At 38.7% G+C, this 13637-nt stretch overlaps 2 non-coding genes across 2 annotated transcripts; both read right to left on the bottom strand.

Moving 5' to 3' along the window:
* Window positions 1-11834: 11834 nt before the first annotated feature.
* Window positions 11835-11906, bottom strand: TRNAD-GUC (transfer RNA aspartic acid (anticodon GUC)). Its single transcript has one exon. It is a non-coding gene; the product is annotated as a tRNA-Asp (tRNA).
* Window positions 11907-12557: 651 nt separating this feature from the next.
* TRNAS-AGA (transfer RNA serine (anticodon AGA)) lies at window positions 12558-12639 on the bottom strand. Its single transcript has one exon. It is a non-coding gene; the product is annotated as a tRNA-Ser (tRNA).
* Between the last annotated feature and the right edge of the window lie 998 nt (window positions 12640-13637).

Below are 13637 nucleotides of genomic sequence, written 5' to 3'. Positions count from 1 at the left end.
TGAGCTGTATAATTATGATACAGATACCTTTCTGTATCAATATTGTGTTATATGTCAATTAAAAATGTACTTAGGCAAGGTGTGGTGGCTCACATATGTAATTGCAGCACTTTGGGAGGCCGAGGTGGGAGGATCACTTGAGGCCAGGCATCCAAGACCAACCTGGGCAACAGCCTGGGCAACGAAGCAAGACCCTTATCTCTACAAAAAAAAAAAAATTAATTAATTTAATTAATTGATTGATTTATTTTATTTTTGAGATGGAGTCTCACTCTGTTGCCCAGGCTGGAGTGCAGTGGCACAATCTCCGCCTCCTAGGTTCAAAGGATTCTTCTGCCTCAGCCCTATGAGTAACTGGGATTACAGGCACACGCCACCATGCCCAGCTAATTTTTGTATTTTTAGTAGAGACGAGGTTTCGCCATATTGGCCAGGCTGGCCTTGAATTCCTGACCTCAGGTGATCCACCTGCCTCAGCCTCCCAAAGTGCTGAGATTATAGGCATGAGCCACTGTGCCCGGCCAAACTAAATAATAAAAAAACTGTACCTAAGAATCAAAACCTCTCAAACTATTTTAAATAAAACGGGATTAATAAAGAATATAGAGGCTTACAAAATTTTTAGAAGACAGGGATGGAGGAAGGTATCAGTTCTAATTTGATTCTGCAGGAATTGTTCCCAAAATAACCTCGAAGAAATAGTCTCCATCGAGGCTGTTGTTGTTCCCACAATCAAGAAAGTAGGAACTCAAGATGCTTTCACTAGAATTGTTCATTTCAGGTAAGTCTGTCAGTGATTTGTGCCCAGGTCTTAATTTATAAAGATGATGGAGTGAAGACAGAGAGGTCAATGCCATTGAAAGAAAATTATAATGTTATTCACAGTTTCCCTAGAAACGAGAAGTGCAGCACACCATGCAGGGCCACACTGGGAAGTACCAGTGTCACCCAGGAGGCAGAAAGGAGTGAAAAGGAAGGCATAAATTAAAGTCTTTGTTGGGGTTTCCATGGGAAAGGCAGGGCAGATCAGGGTAAACAGTTTAGAATTGGCTAGTTTGAATAATTCTGGCAGGCTTTGGATATAGAGGCTGTCCCTGGTTGTCTGATATTTGGCCCTTAGTTGACTTACCCCAGGGGAAATATTGGCTTAGTGTGTGAGTTAGATAAAGGAGGTCATTCAAAGTATGGGCTCTGGATAGCAGGAGAAGTAAATAACTTTGGCTATAGTTTGGCCCCTCTGATCAACGATGCCAAATGGATCAATGGATGCCAAATAGACAAATACAGGCTCAAAGAAAACACAGAGCAGTCAGAAAGCAATTTACATTTCTAAACAAGTTGCCAAATTCTGTTGCTGCTGGTCTGGGAACCATACTTTGAGAATCACATTTTGCAGAGCACAGCATGCCTCCCAGATGTGAATGAGCAAACTGATGCTCCTTATGTTGTGTTCCTCTGCAGAAAACCTCGAGCCCATGACAATGCTTGTGAACATAAAAAAACAGAAACAGAAGGCTCCTTATTTCCATATTTGAAAATCCTGAGGCAAAGCTTAAATCACACCCAGAACCCTAACTGCAAGAGTTGGAGAAATGTTGTTCTCTCTAGCCTCTGGTCTAGGAAGGCTCACTTGAAGGAGATGGAGATGGTTACTACCAATCTACTATACCCTGTACAGATGTTGAAGCTGAAATGTTTTGCCAAAATAGAGGGCCTTCCCAGAGGATTAAAAGTAATGTCAGTATTGCACTGAGGAGGAACTTTCACTGTCCTTGAAAGAGGACCCAGTGTAACAGACTGGTGTATTAGTCCATTTTCACATGTTCCAGGGCAGGAAGCATCCAGCATGGGAGAAAGATGTGGGCTGATGGGCTAGGCCCATCTCGTCTCTTCAAGTTTTTCTGCCTGCTTTATATTCGCTGGTGGCTAATTAGATGGTTCCCACCCAATTAACGGTGGGTCTGCCTTCCCCAGCCCAGTGACTCAAATGTTAATCTCCTTTGGCAACACCCTTACAGACACACCCAGGATCAATATTGCATCCTTCAATCCAATCAAATCGACACTCAGTATTAACCATCACACTAGACATGAATCCTTTGTCATAAATATGTATTACAAATATCTTCTTCTATTCTGTGCTTTGCCTTTTTACATTGTTGATGGTGTCTTTGGATGACTGAAGTTCTGAAGTCTAAAAGAAAGTCAGTTTATCAATCTGTTTCTTTTATAGTTATTGCTTTTTGTGCTTATTAAACAGGAAGTATTTGCCAACCCAAAGTTCATGAAGATAGTTCATTGTTTTCCTTTATAACTTTTATTATTTTAACTTGAACATTTGGATTTTTAATCTATCTTGAATTTTTTTAGGGAATAATTTAAGGAAGACGTCAGTGCCCACATGGTCTTCCTTTGTATATCCAGTTGATTCAGCACCACCTTTGGAAAAATCTCTCTTTCCCTGATTGAATTGCATTGTATGTGGTTTTACATAGGTAGATCCATTTTGTTTCATCGGTCTCTATCTTTATGTCAGTAACACTCTTTCTTAATCAGTGTATCTTCAGAATAAAATAAATCTCATTATGTGGTAGTGAAAGTCCTTCAGATTTGCTCTTCCTCTGAAAGACTTCCTTGGTGATTCTAGGTCCTTTCCAGTTGCACATGTGTTGTAGAAACAACTTGTCAACTCTACCAAAAGTCCTGTTTCAATATTTTATTTCAATTACATTGAATCTGAGCCTTTCAATCAATGAATACGTTATATCCCTTCACTTATTTTGATATTTAAAAACTTCTGTGCACAGTGATTTGTAGCTATTAATGTACCACTCACATATTTTTATTACATTTATTATTGTATTTATTATTAGGTTATTGATAGTGTTCTTGATATTGTAAATCACAGTTTTAAAATGTATTGTCTATTTTTTCAAAGTATATATGAATACAACATATATTTGAATATTGGTTTTTGTACCCAGCAAACTTATTTTCACTTAATGATTCTAATGATTTGTAGATTTTAGAGATTTTTCAAATACATAAATACATTATCTGCCAATGATGGCAGTCCTATTTCTTCATTTCAATTTTAATATCTTTTAATACTTTGTCTTATGTAATGGCCTAAGATGCCCAATACAATGTTGAATAGCAGTGGTGATAGTGGTCATGCTTGTCTTGGTCCCAGTATCTGGGAGAAAGTGTTAAATATTTACTATAATTAGGATATTAAATGTAGGATTTTGTATATATGCATTCTGGGATTAAGAAATTTCCTTTCTATACATAGATTGCTTTTTTTTTTAAACCAACGTGGTGTTGAATTTTGTCAAATACTTTTACTGCATCTACTGATATGATTATTTGGTTTTTTCTCTTATACTTTGTGGTAAATTTAAAGTGATTGATTTTTTATATTAAAAAATTCGTGTTACTGAAACACACATTACAGCTTAACATTTGACTGTTCTTTCTGCATATTACTGGGTCTGATTGCTCTTACCGTCTTTAGTGGTTTTATATCTAGAATGTTTAACACAAAGATTGACTTGTAATTTCTTCTTTAGTAATTCCTTGTCAAGTTTTAGTATGAAGATTATGCTGGCCCTATAAAAAGAATTGTGAAGAGTTTTCATTTTTTCTATTTTCCGAAAGAGTATGTGTATATTAGATCTTCCTTAACGTTTTAAGATTTCAGCAATGAAGCCATTTTTGCATAGTGTTTGCCTGCTTTGTCTGAAGGTGTTATAGGCTGAATTGTGTCCCCTCAAAATTTACCTGTTGAAGTCCTAACCCCCAGTACCTCAGAATATGACTGTATGTGGAGATGGAACCTTTAAAGAAGTGATTGAGTTTAAATGAGACCATTAAGGTGGGCCCTAATCTGATCTGACTGGTGAAAAATAAAGATAATTTAAGTCAAACAAAAGTTGAGGCAATATCTCATTAACAGATGTGTATTACAAGACATAATAAAGGTTTTGTTTGTTTGTTTGTTTGTTTGTTTTTGAGACAGGGTCTTGCTCTGTCACCCAGGCTGGAGTGCAGTGGCATGATCTCGGCTCACTGCAGCCTCTGTCTCCCAGGTTCAAGTGATTCTCCTGCCTCACCCCCCTGAATAGCTGGGATTACAGGGGCCCGCCACCATGCCCAGCTAACTTTTGTATGTTTAGTAGAGACAGGGTTTCACTATGTTGTCCAGGCTGGTCTCGAACTCCTGACCTCAGATGATCCGCCTGCCTCAGCCTCCCAAGGTGCTGGGATTACAGGTGTGATCTACCACGCCCAGCCAACAAAGGGTTTTCTCGAGGCTAAAGTAAAACGAAAAATCTGAAAGTTGGAATTAATAAAAGAATTAGCATGGTAGCTGGTTTCATGATCAAGATACAAAAATTCAAATGTATTTGTATATTAAAAACAAACAAGTGAAAATTAAAAATTAAAAGTTTGGCTGGGCGCGGTGGCACATGCCTGTAATCTCAGCATTTTGGAGGCCAAGGCAGGCGGATCACCTGAGGTCAGGTGTTCGAGACCAGCCTGGTCAACATGGTGAAACCCCATCTCTACTAAAAATACAAAATATTAGCTGGGCCTGGTGGTGTGCGCCTGTAGTCCCAGCTACTCGGGAGGCTGAGGCAGGAGAACAGCTTGAACCCGGGAGGCAGAGGTTGCAGTGAGCCAAGATCACACCACTGCACTCTAGCCTGTCAACAGAGGGAGACTCAAAAAAAAAAAGTGAAAGAGTTGCATACAGTGATTGGAATAAATGTTTAGGCCGGGCACAGTGGCACATGCCTTTAATCCCAGCACTTTGGGAGGCTGAGGCGGGGAGATCATTTGAGGTCAGGAGTTCGAGACCAGCCTGGCTAACATTGTGAAACCCTGTCTCTACTAAAAATACAAAACTTAGCTGGGCGTGGTGGTATATGCCTGTAATCCCAGCTACTCGGGAGGCTGAGGCAGGAGAATTGCTTGAACCTGGGAGGCGGAGGTTGCAGTGAGCCAAGATCGTGGCACTGCACTCCAGCCTGGGCAACAGAGCGAGATTCCATCTCAAAAAAAAAGAAAAAAAAAAAAGAAAGAAAAGAAAATTAGCTGGGTATGGTGGCACACACCTGTAGTCCCACCTACTCAGGAGGCTGAGGCAGGAGGATCTCTTGAACCTGGGAGTGGGAGGGTGCAGTGAGCCGAAATTGTGCCACTGTGCTCCAGCCTGGGTGACAAAGTGAGAACCTGTCTGAAAAAAACTAAAAACACAAAATAAAATAAAATAAAACAAAAATAAGTAAATTAAAATTAAAAGTTCCAGTTTCAATATCATAAAAATTGTCATCTGCCTAGGGGCAAATCTTAAAATGATGTGCTTATAGCTACGTTAAACATTTTATGTATAAATAAAAATTAATTCAGGAGAACAAGAATAATATAAATATTTCTCAACCTAAAAAGAGGCAAGAGAGTAAGAATCAGAGAAGAACATATTGCTGAAATTAAAAGGATAGCAAGATGGTACACTTAAACTCAACTAAATATGTTTTGAATATACACAGACTAAATATTTCAATTAAAAAATAGATTGGGCCGGGCACGGTGGCTCACGCCTATAATCCCAACACTTTGGGAGGCCGAGATGGGCAGATCACGAGGTCAGGAGTTCGAGACCAGCCTGGCCAACATGGTGAAACCCTGTCTGTATACTAAAAATACAAAAATTAGCTGGGCGTGGTGGTGGGCGCCTGTAATCCCAGCTACCGGGGAGGCTGAGGGAGGAGAATTGTTTGAATCCAAGAGGCGGAGGTTTCAGTGAGCCAAGATCACACCATTGCACTCCAGCTTTAGCGACAGGGTGGGACTCTATCTCAAAAACAAACAAACAAACAAACAAAACAGATTGGGCCTGGTGCAGTGGTTCCTGCCTGTAATCCCAGCACTTCGGGAGGCTGAGGTGGGTGGATCTTGTGAGCCCAGAAGTTAGAGACCAGCCTAGGCTATATAGGATATTAATCTAGATATTAATTATTTGATGGCTTCAGATATAGATATAGATATAGATATAAATATAGATATTGTAAATGCCGTTTCCATTCCTTGGCTGTGTTTTCACTCTTTTAATGCTGTCTTTTGCAGCCAATACATCCCTTATTTAAAATAAGCCCAATGCATCTTATTTTATGATTTATGTTCCTAATATACTGTTTGAGAAATCTTTGCCTAGCCCAAGATCATGAAGATGTTCTACTGTGTTTTCTTCTAGAAATTTTATCTTTTTTTCTATCACATTGATGTCTATTATATAATAAAATAATTTTGTTTATAATGTGACATAGGGGTCAAGGTTTATTTTTACTCTATGTGATTAAAAAGATCATTCTTACTTGACTGAATTGACCTACGTATTTTGTAAATTGGCAGCATAAGTTTTCAAGCTTAGTTAATCTTCTACAATATTGACATGATTTTTCAAATTCCTTTGCATTTACAAAAATATACTTAATTTCCACAAAAATACATGCTGGTATTTTGATTGGGATTTCATTGAATCTATTGATCAATTTAGGAAAAATTAATATCCTAACAATATTAAATCTTCCTAATTATAAACCTGATACATCACTTCATTTATTTAAGTCTTCTTTAATTTATCCCAGTAATGTTTTTTAGTTTTTATTATAGTTTTTTTGCACACTTTTTTTACATTTATTAATGCTGTTGTAAATGGAACTTTTTGTTGTTGTTTTGTGAAACAGTATCTCACTTTGTCACCCACGCTGGAGTGTAGTGGCATGGTCATGGCTTACTGCACCCTTGACCTTCCAGGTTCAAGCGATCCTCTTACCTCAGCCTCCCAAGTAGCTGAGACCACAAATGTGCACCACCACGCCTGGCTAATTTTTTTAAACAATGTTTTTGTAGAGATAGGCTCTCACTATATTGTCTAGTCTCAAACTCCTGGGCTCAAGAGACTTTCCTGCCTCTGCCTCCCAAAGTGCTGGGATTACTGGTGGGAGCCACTGCACTCATCCTCAGAAATTGACTTTTTAAAATTTCATTTTTCATTTGTTTGTTGCTAGTATACGTGAGCATATTTGATATTTTGTATGTTGACCATGAAGTCAGTACCATGCTAAATTTACTTACTAATTCCAATCATTTTTTAGATTCTTCTCAGTTTTGTACACTCATAATCAAGTTCTAATAATGAAGGCTGTATTTCCCAATATTAATATCAATCATTTATTTTTCTTATTTTACTGCAGTAGCTACTATTGCCACCATAGTATTGAATAGAAGTGATAATCGTGGGCATTCTTGTCATGTTCCCAAACTCAGGTTCATCGTAGGTGTTTTGTAGTTAAGATTTATTAGACTAAAGAAATTCCCCTTTATTCTCATTTTGAGAGTTTTTAATCATGAATTATTGAATTTTATCAAATGCTTAGTCTATGTCTACTAAGATGAAAATTTGGTTTTTATATTTATTCTATTAATGTGGCAAATTACATTTTAAAAAGTTAAACCAAATTTCCATTTCTAGAGTAAATCTGATTTGAATATAATGTTTTGACTTTTAAAATAATATGCTTTATTTACTTTGCTAATATTTTGGTAAAAAGTTTTGAGTCTATGTTTAAAAGAAATATTGGCTTGTAATATTCTGTTCTTGTACTCTCTTTCTGGGTTTTGGTATCAGAATTATGTCTGTGTAGTTAAATTAGCTGAACAATGTTTTCTCTTTTTCAGTTCTCTGAATAGCTTTCTGAAAGACTGATATTATTTATCTCTTACTTGTATGTGGGAATTCACAAGTGAATCTACCTACGCCTGGAAGTGTATATGAGTGGCTCTTTAAATTATGGATTTAATTTTTCCAATAAGTATAGGGCAATAAAGATTTCCTATTGCTTTTGGTGTCAGTTGTGGCATATTGTTTGTCTTTTTTTCTTTCTTTCTTTCTTTTTTTTTTTTGAGACGGAGTCTCACTCTGTGGCCCAGGCTGGAGTGCAGTGGCGTGATCTTGGCTCACTGCAACCTCTGCCTCCCGGGTTCAAGCAATTCTTGTGCCTCAGCCTCCAGAGTAGCTGGGATTACAGGCATGTGCCACCACGCCTGGCTAATTTTTGTATTTTTAGTAGAGACAGGGTTTCACCATGTTGGCCAGGCTGGTCTCAAACTCCTGACCTCAGGTGATCCACCTGCCTCGGTCTCCCGAAGTGCTAGGATTACAGGCGTGATCCACTGCACCTGGCCATATTGTGTTTTTCAAGGAATGTATCTATTTCATCAAATGTTTCACATATATTGACATAAACACATTTATAATACCTCTTTCTTGTTTTTAAAATATCTTTAGGGTGTATATATGTGCGCATGTATATATATATATATATACACACACACACATACATATAATCTGTTTCATTCCCAATGCTAGTATTCATGTGTTATCTTACCCTCTTTTTAAAATCAGTCTTATTCAGGGTACATTCGTTTTATCAATCTTTTCAAAGAACCAAACTTTTACTTTGTTGATTTTCTGTGATGTATGTTTGCTTTCCATTTTATTGATTTCTGCACTTATTTTTAATAGCTCCTTGTACTTTTTGCATTTAAATTGCTGGCTTTTTATAGTCTCTTGAGTTAGATCATGGATTTTCAATCTTTCTATTGTTGTAATACATGTAGTTAAAAGTAAAAATTGTTCTCTATAAACAGCTTTAGATGCATTAGACAAATTATGATACGTCTTATTTTCATTATCTTTCAGCTTAAAACATTTAAAAATTTATATTGTGTTTTCTTCCTTGACCTGTAGAGTGTAGGACACAAACTGCTTTATTTCAAAACATTCAGAGTCTTCTGGTAGTTTTTCCGGGATACAACAAAGACTGAAGCTTTGTTACAATTTGTCTAGTTTAGTTTTTCCTTGCTGTGAAGGCATAGCCTTACTCCTTTTATGTGGTCCTTACTTTAAAGGTTTATCACTTAGTGCTAAGGGTTAGTATTTCTGAAGTCTCAAAACAACAGCCATTTTACCAATGGGGCTCCAACTGGGAGAGGCATGAACATCAACCTCTGTCTCCCTAGAACCATGCACTACTGGATCTCTACAGATCATTAGCCTTCCAGTTGCTCTTTCCTGTACTGGAACATCTTCCTGTGTAGGTACAACTTAGGAATTAGCCAGTAATATAAGGAGAATTTATAATACAAATTTGAGATCTTTCTCTGTGGTTCCCTCATCACTTGAATTTTGACCATCAAGTTCTATGCACGTTGGTAGCCCCAAACTCTGACCAGTATCTCCTTAGTCCAGCACAACTGCCTCTTTCCACATGAGGTCTATTCCACAATGGTGCAATACGGGACACACCTTCAGGAGGAAAGCACTTTCAAATGTGCAAACTCATATAATGTGCTTCCCTTCTCTCAAGGATTGTAGTTTGTCAAGCCTTGCCTGGGTTGACAGCTTATCAGTGCCTTCAAACAGTTGCTTTAAGTCGGGCTTGGTGGCTCACACCTGTAATCCCAGCATTTTGGGAGGCTGAGGCAGGTGGATCACGAGGTCAGGAGTTCTCAAGACCAGCCTGGCCAACATGGTGAAACCCTGTCTCTACTCAAAATACACGCCTGCAATCCCAGCTATTCGGGAGGCTGAGCCAGGAGAATGGCTTGAACTCAGGAGGCAGAGGTTGTGGTGAGCCAAGATTGCGCCATTGCACAGCAGCTTGGGCGATAGAGCGAGACTCTGTCTCAAAAAAAAAAAAAAAAAAAAAAAGCCAGAAACAAACAAACAAACAAAACAATTGCTTTATAGTTCTTATCCACGATGAATCATTTTTCTTCTAGATTAAAAAAGAAATAATAGATTAAAAGGAAGTAATAGAGACAAACGAGATTCAATGTTAGGTGAAAAGGATGGGGCATCAATCACTCTACTGTGCAACAGTCTTAACGGAAAAAAGAATCCATTGGCTGAAAGTGTTGCACAATAATATTAACTTTTAAATTTGATGGCCAAAATTTCATGACAAAATGTTAATAATTATTATTTTTCTTTTTTTTTTTTCGAGACAGAGTCTTGCTCTGTCGCCCAGGCTGGAGTGCAATGCTGCAATCTTGGTTCACTGCAACCTCCGCCTCCCGGGTTCAAGTGATTCTCCTGCCTCAGCCTCCGAGTAGCTGGGATTACAGGTGCCCGCCACCACACCCAGCTAATTTTTGTATTTTTAGTAGAGATGGGGTTTCAGCAGGTTGGCCAGGCTGGTATCAAACTCCAGACCTCAGGTGATCCACCCGCCTCAGCCTCCCAAAGTGCTTGGATTAGAGGCATGAGCCACCTCGCCTGGCCAATAAGTATTTTTAAAACAAAATCAGACATATTGTTATATGCTGGAAGAGTATTCTTTCATTAAAGAAGCAATGCTGTTGGCTTTGATTATGGCTCACAAAAATATTGCTTTTAATATTCATCCATTCAGCGTTGGTCGAGGGTACATACTAGGTACACTTCTAATTCCTACCTTATTATAAAGGAGCTTAGAATGATTTGGATTTCGCCATACCTTTCCATTTTATATTGTCGTTGCTGTTTTGAAATTTAGTACCATTTGTTTTCATATTCCAACATGTAATCATTACGAAACAATGTTGTTTCAGGCATTCACTCTTTATGTAGCTTTTGTCACATGTTATGAATTTTCTTGCTCACTCATAACATTTTGAATCCCACTCCTTCATCAGTTCTAAATTCCTATTCATTAATGTAGTCATCACTCTTGTCATATGTATTGTTCAAAATTGTATATTTGCCCTTTTACATTTTAATTCGTATATTTTCATTTATAGTTTTATTAGGCTTTCTCCTTTTAACTTTCCATTCTGAAATTATTTTAGACTGACAGACACAGTACATGAATAATACAGATAATTCCTGAGCACCCTTCACCCCAATTCCCTCAATATTAGCACATTAAGGATATTCCTATATTTTCTTTTCCTTCTCTCTCTCATATATATACATACATGTATATTTCTGAACTATTTGACAGTGAGTTTGAAGACACATACCTCCCCTTACCCTTAAATACGTATTTTGTAAATAGGTGTGAATTTTCTTAAAGACATTTTGTTCTATAACCATAGAACAATTAATACAATCAGGAATTCACATTCATAATATTATAAAATCTATAGACTTTATTGAGATTTCACCAACTATTTCAATAATGTCCTTTAAGATAAAAATTCCAGACCATATGTTGCTGTCATATCTTTAAGATCTTCTATAATGTGGACTATTTAGTCAGCCTTTCTTTGTGCTCTGTAACTTTGTTATTTTATTTGTTTGTTTATTTATTTATTTATTTTTCCTCCCTGCTTGCCTGTTACTAGGTTGATGCAAAAGTAATTGCAGTTTTTGAGGCGTACAAGTCAGTTATTTTGTTAAAATCTCCCTCAATATGGGTTTGTCTGATGTTTTCTGATTTAGATTACATATTTTTGCCAAGAATACCACAAAAGTGACGTTGTGCTCTCATGAGCACATCCTATAAAAAAGGTATATAATGTAGATTCATCCCAATACTGATTCAATCACTTGGTTAAGATGGTATCTACCCGGTTTCTCCACTGTGATGGAGATTACAGTGGAGAGTGGAGATTTTCTTGCTATTACAGAACCTCATGATTTCTACAGCTTATGGTTTTTGCGACCAGTATTTCGTTGGTTTGAAAGAACTCTGCTAAAGAAAGAGAGAACCCAACATTTGCCCAGAAGACTAGAGACTGTGTTTACCGGAAGTGTGCTTTTCTAAAAAAACTTAAGCCTCCTCCCCGTCGGGGAATCGAACCCCGGTCTCCCGCGTGACAGGCGGGGATACTCACCACTATACTAACGAGGAATTGACGTAAAAATGCGGCTCTTAGGAAATCCCTGTGAAGTTACTCGCTATTGTCCATCTTTCTTTGCTCTGCAGTCACACGTTTCCCCTACCAAATATACGCAAGGCAATTCAGCGAACGTGTCTCCGCCCAACCGCGAATCCTCTCCAGTTCCTCCTTCATTCCTCGGACGCTTTGTCAGACCCTTTTAAAAAAGAACTCTCGCTAGCCTCCTTTGTGACGCACTGGTTTCCGTCTATCTTCAACCATGGTTGGAGCCCTAGCTAACATAGGAGTTAAAAATCCCGAAAGGTGCATCGGTTGGTTTCAAAGACAGGAAAAGCAGAGGTGGGACCAATACCTGCGCTCCGTTGAGGTAAAATAGATAAAGAGTCTGCAGATGTATTTTTAAAGTTCAGGATGCGTCAAGTGGCACGCAGAAGCTTTATCACGAGTTCCCTCGCCCCCAAACTGAAAGCAAATATGACATCGTATTTCCTCTCTGAAGTAAATAGATTCCTCTCTGTTCTCAGTAAAACATCCCGAAGTCGGCAAAAGTTCAGGCTATGTTAGGTGGCACGCAGAGACTCTATCACGACTTTCTTTACTCCCAAACTGGAAGCAAATGTGAGATCCTATTTCCTCGCTGAACTGTTCTCAGTAAAACATCCCGTAGTCGGCAGGATTCGAACCTGCGCGGGGAGACCCCAATGGATTTCTAGTCCATCGCCTTAACCACTCGGCCACGACTACACGAATGGAAAAAGCTCCCTTCACGTCTTTAAACAGAATTTACACCAGCTAACTGACAAGGAAGGATCAAAAGAACAAAATACGGTAAAAATGGTTTCCTGGGCAAGAAACTGGAGTCTGCGAATTCATTAGAAACTCTGACGTGAAGTGCAAGTTGGATAAGACAAGCCAACCTCTCTGGGGCAGCCGCAAGGAGTCCTTGCCCTATCAGCAGTACCGTTTCCAGAAAACTAGAGACCACTGTACCTCTCTCACCTGGACCCAAACTGACCCCGCAAGGAAGTGGAATCAGACCCTCACCCTAAATCTGGGCCTGACACATTTAGTTTTTGTTTGAAACTTCCTCTCATTGAGGCTCCTTGATGAATGCTAATGGCTTTCAAGAAGGGACTAACTTTTGATTTGTGTCTGAACTGGAGGGCCAGAAAATGATGCAGAAAAGCCTACTTGCACTTTCTTGCTCTGATGAGGTCCCTAAGTCTCTAGGCTCACACCAACCCAAGGGAGTATATCTACCCGGTCGCGTTTGCACGGCATTTTGCATTTCACAATGCGCTTCCACGCTTCAGTTGGGTTAAGAAAGAAATTTATAGATTGTTCATGAGTTCCCATGGAACCAGGTTACCTATCAAAAGGAAGATCCTACTTTGATTTTTGGCCAAGGCAGACGCTCCTTCTCTCAAAATCTAACCCACGCAGTATGTTTTCTTTTCCTCTTGTGCTTCCGTCTTGAAGTCTAAAGCTGCCGGTCCTGGAGTTTCCCTGAGCCCTTCGGATGCACAGATTATTGTAATTGGCTTTCATCTACTTCTTGGAACCATATACTAATCTAAGAAAAGAGGGAAACAATCGCAAGCTAAGAAATCATGTCGGCTAAGTAGATAAATGAGGAAGAGGGACAAGAAGGAAGAGGAAAAGAAGAAAGTGACCAGAAAGGAGAAGAGAGAAAGGAAGGAGGGACAGGAGGTAGAAAGAAGAGGATGAAGGAGAAAGAAGAG

Source organism: Pan paniscus, chromosome 5, assembly GCF_029289425.2.
Source record: "Pan paniscus chromosome 5, NHGRI_mPanPan1-v2.0_pri, whole genome shotgun sequence".
Taxonomy (NCBI): Eukaryota; Metazoa; Chordata; class Mammalia; order Primates; family Hominidae; genus Pan; species Pan paniscus.
This window is presented reverse-complemented; position numbering and strand designations above follow the sequence as displayed.